Genomic DNA, 8132 nt, shown 5'->3' with positions numbered 1-8132 from the left:
TTGGAGCTGGACCTTGCTGGCCTCTCTCAAGGGACTGTCCACCCAGCAGGGAGATGCTCATGAGCACAGACAGCCTGGAACCAGGCTCTGTTCTAACTTCTTCCCCAAAGATGAGGAACTGGGTCTTAATCATTCCCTCAACCTTGTGGAGGGCCTGCCTCAGCAGCATTCTCGGGAGCCAAGGCTTTGAAGTCAGACAGGCTGGGACCACATCCCCCTTCTGCCACTTTATAGCTCTTAAGTATTAATTGTTGTTGTTGTTTAGTCACTAAGTCATGTCCAACTCTTTTGCAACCCCATGGACTCTAGACCTCCAGGCTCCTTCTGCCCATGTGATTTCCCAGGCAAGAATACTGGAGTGGTTTGCCATTTCCTTCTCCAGGTGACCTTACTGACTCAGAGATAGAACTTGCATCTCCTGCATTGGCAGGCAGATTCTTTACCACTGAGCCACTAGGGAAGTCTCATGTTAAATATTAATACAACAGCAATAATAATGCATGGATAGATAAGCAGATTAATAAATAAATGAAGGGCAGAAAGGACTATAGACCCAGAGCTCCTCACATCTCCTGCCTAGTATAAGGTCAGTCCCAAGTCGGGGCTGGGGTCAAGCATTCATTCACGTATGTAACACGGATTTGTTGAGCACCTGGTACAGGCCTGGCAGTGTTGTGGGTGGTGAGGATACAGCAGTGAACAAAATAAGCCCAAATCCCTGCCTTCAAGAGACCATCCATTCTAGAGAGGGGAAGATAACTATAAATAACTAAACAAGGAAATATAAGTATATGCAATCTCAAGAGTTGCTATGAAAGTGAAAGTCACTCAGTCGTGTCTGACTCTTTGAGACGGAATTCTCTAGGCCAGGGAGTGGGTAGCTTTTCCCTTCTCCAGGGGATTTTCCCAACCCAGCAATCAAGCCCAGGTCTCCCGCATTGTGGGCGGATTCTTCACCAGCTGAGCCACCAGGGAAGCCCAAATACAGAAAGATAAAATGGGATAACAAAGATGGAGAGGGCCCAGAGAGGAAGAGGGACTGATTTTTAAATAGAAAGGTCAGGGAAAGTCACAGGTGGCCTGAAGGAAGTGGGGGAGTGAGCCCTGCAGGGATCTGGAGGAACATACCTAGAGAAAGACCCAGGCAGAAGCAAGAGGCAGGGAAAGAGCCTTCTTGCGTGTTGTGAGATGCCCAAGTGGCCAGTATGATTGGGAAGGTGTGTGGGGCTCGATCGGGTAGGCTCCTGTTGGCCTTGTGGGATTTGGGCTCTTATTTCAGAGTGAAATGGGAGCCACAGGAGAGCTTTAGAAAGAGGAGTGATGGATATGACAGATAAAAAAGCTGCTGTACGGAGAGCAGGCTGTAGGGGATGCAAAGACAGACAAAAAGAGGGGCCAGCATGGAGAGTCCTGCCGCGTCCAGGTGAGGGAAATGTGGCTTGGCCCTGGGTAGCAACAGTGCAGGTGGTGAATTCTGGTTTATATAATATATAACTGGTTGTGCTGGGTCTTCGTTGCTGTGCACGGCTTTCTCTAATTGCAGTGGTGGGGGCTACTCTCTAGCGTAGGGCCCAGGCTTCTCATCACAGGGGCTCCTCTTGTTGCAGAGCACAGGCTCAGTAGTTGTGGCACACGGGCTTAGTTCCATGGCATGTGGAATCTTCCCGAACCAGGGATCAAACCCGTGTCCCCTGCACTGGCAGATGGACTCCTAAACACCTGGACCACCAGGAAAGTCCTGGATATATTTCAAAGGTAAAGTTCAGGCAGTTGCTGAGAGATTGGATGTGGTGCGTAGGGGAAAGAGTGAAGAATGGCTCCGAAGTTTGGGCATCAGCAACTGAAGGCATGGAGTCTCCATTTTACTAGATGGGAAAGGCAACACGAAGAGAAGACATCCATGTAAAGGTGACAGATTGGACACGCAAAACCACTTTGCTTCTCCCCACCCCTTGAATGTTAAAACAGTAAAGGGATTTCTTAACTGTTTGAAGGTAGGCGCCTAGAAGGATGGGGAGAATGGGAGATGAAACCACAGGAAGAAAAATTCGAGAGTTGGAAAATAAATGGACAATTGAGAAAAATGAATTGAGAAAAAAAATTCCCCAAAGATTCAGGAATTGGCAGCATCAGGTACCCCTGGAAGTTGAGGTAAAGGGCAACTCAAACAAAGAGGATTATTTGAGAGGCAGTTTTTAGAACTGGTTATCACAGATTAGACATCTATAGATGGGGGCTCAAGGCATACTGTTAATACTTGGGATGGTGGTCTACTGATGACAGGGAGATTCAGGGAGAATGAGTAAGCTGATGTCAAGACCCCAACCACCTCCCACCACTCTGCTCTCAGGACACCAGCAGCCAGGCTTACACCCTCTGGGCAGACAACTGGAAGAGCTTTCTCTGAGGAACATGATGTGGAACAAGGAAAAAACCCTAGAGACATCCACACTGGAGATTTTCCAACTAAACAGCCTGGCTAGATCCCCATGCAAAGAAGCCCACAGCCTACAAGACACATCCATGTAGTCAGAGCATCCACTCTGCTCCTACTTGGAGCTAAATATGCACAGATAGCTGAGGTTTACCAGACATCGGAAGAATGCTTTAAACCTGAAAGATAAAAATAAACCAAACAAAAAGGACCAACTTTAAGATAACAGAGAATAGGGAGGAAAAAAAAGAAAGGAAAAGAAAAAAACCTGTCTTAATATCATCAAGGAGATAACACAAGGCATGCACAGGTGAAATTAAAATAGGGTTCTCATTAAAAAAAAAAAAAAGACTCCGCACAAAGTAAAAAAGCTTTTAAAAACTAAAAATATAATAGCAGAAATTAAAAAGCAAAACTTGGGAGATAGGGTTTATTCTTCCAAAGTGACAGATAAGGACAATAGGAGAGAACAAGAAAGAAAAACCAGAGGACTTGTCTAAGAGCTCCATTTTTAAGTAATTATAGTCCCAGAAAGAAAAGAAAGATGTGAGGGTGTAAGAGATCATCAATAGGATAATTTTAGAAAATATCACAGACGTGAAGAAGAGCTTTCTAGATTTCCAGGACTCACAGAGGGTCCAGTGCAATGAATAAAGATAGGCTCATGCCAAGGCACACTGTCAAGAAATGTCACTACTCTGAGAACTAAAAGAAGATTCTCTCAGCTTCCAGTCTGAAAGGATAAGAAATGAGAACCGCTTCCTTCTCTTCACAGCAATTCTGGAAGCCAGAAGGCAATAGAAAAAAAACACTCAAAGTTTCTGGAGGAAAATAATTCCCAACCTGGAATTCTATACCTAGACTAATAAGCCAATCAGGGATGAGACATTTTCAGATGTACAAAGCCTCAAGAAATTCACCCCACATACCTTTTCTCAGTAATGACTGGAGGATGTGCTCCACCGAAACAAAGGAATAAGCCAAGAAAGAGGAAGACGTGAGATCCAGGAAGCTGACAGACACAGAGATCTCCTGCAGGCTGACAGTGATGGATCCTGGGTGACATCTGTGTACCAGGGGTCAAAAGCAACTCATCCAACTGGAAGCAGAGTGGAAGGCCCTGGAAGACTTCTCCAAGAAGATGAAACTGATAGTAAACCTGATGCATCCAAATATCTTAAGAGGAGGGTCACACTACTAACCAAGAGTTGGAGGTTTTTCTTTGTATAACTACAGACAAGCAAAGATACTTTTTTAAAATGCAGTTAAGGAAAACAAAAACTTGCTCAGAAAAGGAAATATTCATAGAGTTATTGGGAGAAGAGGGGAGTGGGAAGAGTAAGGTAAGGATGGGGAAGAGAGCAAAGAAAGATAAACCCTCATCTTCCTTAGCATAAAGTCAAATAGCTTGAGTTGTACTTCTGGCATAGCAGTGTGAGGAGTTCTGCAGATTTGTTCCCCAGTGAAACTGCTGAAAATTATTTAAAGCCTCTGGAACCATTTAAAGTCTCTGGAAATGGTCCTAAGGGCTTACAGAAAATGAAGAAACATTTATTCAAGAAAACCTAATAAAACTTCATAAGAACAGTAAGAGTCTATGGCATTTGAACTATGACCTACTCCCTCCCTCTCCCCTCCCAGCTCAGCATTATGGAAACTCCACCCTAGCTGAGTACAGCAATTAGCACAGGACTCTCTCCTCTTTGCTCCCAATGGAGGCCTGCAATATCTTCCCAGAAAGGGTAGGATGTCAGTATTTCTCTTCTTTCCCAGATTACTGTTGCAAAGGCTATGATCTGGGTGACCACAGCTGAGAGATGAGAGCTCCCTTCTTTTCCCCAGACTCACCAGGGGGATGGAGAAGCTACCTTGGTAGTGGGATGCTGAGAAATACTGGGACCACAATCACCTTCCTTCTGGCTTATTCATAAAGCAGATGTTCCACGTGAGGAAAGGCAAGCTGAGAAGACCAAAGGCTACAGCCACACCCCCTCACCAAACGTTCAGCTGCTGAAGCAGGGATGAAAGAGAGGTACCGCTGTCCCCATCCCCAGCTCCATGGCCCTGGCTGGAGACCCTACACAGCTCAGAGGGCAGCAGTATGTTCATTTCAACACAGACTAAACCAGAAACTGACTAGTTTACCAGGAAGAATCAGGAGGAAGATAGATGAGAAAAGTCCTCCTGGTCAGAACAAATATCAAGTGATGACCTGAAAAGCTATACCCAAAAGGAGGCCAGAATCACTACACTATTTTAAAAGTACAATTTCCAAAAACAAGAAAACAAAAAACCAAGATGTGCATAGAAACCAGAAAGTTTGATCCACACATGGAAAAAAAAGCCAGCAACAGAAACTTGCATCTGAATGACCAGATGTCAGATTTAACAAAGAACTCAAGGTAGCTATTATAAATATTACCAAAGAGCTAAAAACCATTCTTAAAGAAGTAAAGAGAGGTTTATAGCAATGCCTTATTGAATAGAGAAGATAAACAGAAATGTCTTTAATGAAAATTTTGGAAGTGAAAAGTATAACTGAAATGAAAAATTCACTAGATGAGCTCAATAGTAGATGTGAACTGGCAGAAGATGTAATTAGCAAACTTGATGACAGATTGATAGAGATTATGCAATGTGAAGAACAAACAGAAAAAAGAATGAAAGAAAATGAAGCTCCTCAGAGATGCTGGGAACACCATCAAGTGCAACATATCCGTAGTGGGAGCATCAGAGGGAAAGGAAACAAATAAGTAGAAAGAAAGAATGGCTGAAAACTTCCAAGATTTGATGAAAAACCTTATCTACAGATTTAAAAAGCTCAAAAAACTCTAAGCTGGACAAATGCAAAGTAGCAAAAATACTGAAAGCCAAATATATTGAGAAAATCTGCAAAACAGCAAGAGAAAAACGAACCATTACTACAATGGAATCCAATAAGATGAACAGGTGAATTCTCATTAGACACAATGGGGATCAGAAGGCATTGGGATAATGTACTCAATGAGCTTTAAAAAAAAAACTGCCAACCAAGAATTTCATACCCCACACCCAGAAAAACTACCGTTTAAAAAGGGAGGAAAAATAAAGATATCCCCAATGTTACTCTGATACCAAAACCAAAGACATCACAAAAAATAAAACTACAGACCAATATCTCTTATGCATAGATTCAAAATCCTCAATAAAATGCTAACAAACTAAATCCAACAGTGTATAAAAAGTAGTATACACCATGACCAAGTAAAAGTTATTTGAGGAATGCAAAGTTGGTATAACATCTGAAAAATCAATTAATGTAATATATCATGTCAATAAAAATATTTTAAAAATCACATGATTATCTGGACTTGGAGGGTATTGTGCTATGTGAAATAAGTCAGACAGAGAAAGACAAATACTGTATGATATCACTAATACGTATAATCTAAAAAAACAAAGTAGTGAATACACCAAAAAAGAAACAAACTCACAGATATAAGCTAATCCTTACCAGAGGGGAAAGGGAAGGGCAGAGGGGTGATAAAGGCACAGGGATTAAGAGGTACAAACTAGTACGCATAAAATAAGCTGCAAGGACATATTGTACAACACAGGGAATATAGTGTATATCCCTATGACGTCATATCATATATGATATCAATATATCATATATCCCATATATATGTCAATATATCATAATAACCATAAAGGGTGTATAACCTTTAAAAACTCTGAATCGCTGCATCGTACACCTGTAAACTATATAATATTTATATCAATTATACTTCAAATTTAAAAACCAATGATGTTGAAAATGCAAAAAAAAATTACATGATCATTTCAATAAACACAGAAAAGGCACTTAATAAAATCCAACATCTTTTTATGCCAAAAAAATATTTTCAAAAAACTGGGAATAGAAGGGAACTTCTTCAACCTGCTGAAGGAGATCTGTGAAAAATCCACAGTTAACATAATACTTAATGGTGAAATACTGGATGTTTTTCCCTTAATATCAGGAACAAGACAGGACTATCCACTCTCACCACTTCTATTCAACATTGTACTAGAGAATCTAATCAATCCAGAGTAATTAGTCCAGGAAAAGGAAAGAGAAAGGTAGGAAGGAAGGAGAGAGAGGAGGAAGGAAGGAAAGGGGGAAGGGAGGGAAGAAGGCAGGAGTAAAACACCTCTATTCACAGATGACATGATCATGTATAAAGAAAACCCTAAGGAACCTGCTAAAAACTAAAAGAACTAACCAGTTGAGCACAGTCGCAGGATACAAAATGACCACCCAAAATCTGTATTTTTATACACTTGCAGTGAAAAATCCAAAAATAAAATTAAGACACAGTTCCATTTTCATTAGCATCTAAAAGAATAGAATACTTAGGAATAAATTTAACAAAATAAACGCAAAATTTACCATCTGAAAACCATAAAGCATTGTTTGAAAATAGAGGAGACCTACATAAATCTCGAGATGTCATACGTTCATGGACCATAAAATTAAAAATTATTAAGATGGCATTACTACCCAAACTGACCTCTGAACTCAGTGTAATGCCTATCAGAATTTCAATGGCATTTCTTGAAATGGCAGAAATGGAAAACCCAATCCAAAAATTCATGTGGAATTGCAAGAGACCTCAAAGAGTCAAACTATCTTGAGAGAGAATACCAAATCCTAACCATGAGACCACCAGGGACAGTAAACTATCTTGAAAAAAGAAGAACAAAGTTCTGAACTTTGTTGGAGGAATTACAGTTTCCAATTTCAAAACTTACTTCAAAGCTACAGAAATCAAAAGTGTGATATTGATAGAGGATAGACATACATGCCAGTAGAAAGGAACTGAGGGTTCAGGAAAAAACTCATACATCTATGGTCCATTGATTTTTCTTTCTTTCTTTCTTTTTTGGCCACACAGCACAGCACGTGGGACCTGAGTTCCCTATCAGGGATCAAACCCAGGCCCTCTACAGTGGAAGTGCAAAGTCCTAACCACTGGACCATCAGAGAAATCCCACATGGTCAGCTGACTTTTGACAAGAATACTGGGACCGTTCAGTGTGGAAAGAATTGTCTCATCAGCAAACGGTGCTGGGACAACTGGAGAGCCACACAGAAAAGAACGAAGCTTGGCTCACACTTCACAACATACACACAAAGAAGTCAACTCAAAGTGGATCAAAGATCTAAATGTAGGACCCAAAATTATATAACTCCTAGAAAAAACTCTTGGGGTAAATCTTCATGACCTGAATTTGGCAATAGATTCTTAGATGTGACACCAAAGCAACAACAAGAAAAAGAGCAAGTAAGCTGGACGTCATCGAAATTAAAACCTTTCGGGTTCAAAGGACACTATCGAGGAAGCGAAAAAACCCTTCACCTCCTTGGGAGAAAATCTTTGTAAACTATCTGTCTGATAAGGGACTTATATCTAGAATATATAAAGAACACTTCTGCAGTGCGTAGCCTTTCCCTTCTCCAGGGGATCTTCCCAATCCAGGGATCGAACCCAGGTCTCCCACTACAACTCAATAATAAAAGAGTAAATAATCCAAATTAAAGGGAAGAAGCTTCCCTCATAGCTCAGTTGGTAAAGAATCCGCCTGCAATGCAGGAGACCCCGGTTCAATTCCTTGGTCGGGAAGATCCCCTGGAGAAGGGGTAGACTACCCACTCCAGTATTCTTGGGCTTTCCTT

The sequence above is a fragment of the Bos javanicus genome, chromosome 2, assembly GCF_032452875.1.
Source record: "Bos javanicus breed banteng chromosome 2, ARS-OSU_banteng_1.0, whole genome shotgun sequence".
Classification (NCBI taxonomy): domain Eukaryota; kingdom Metazoa; phylum Chordata; class Mammalia; order Artiodactyla; family Bovidae; genus Bos; species Bos javanicus.
Note: the sequence above shows the minus strand (reverse complement) of the source record.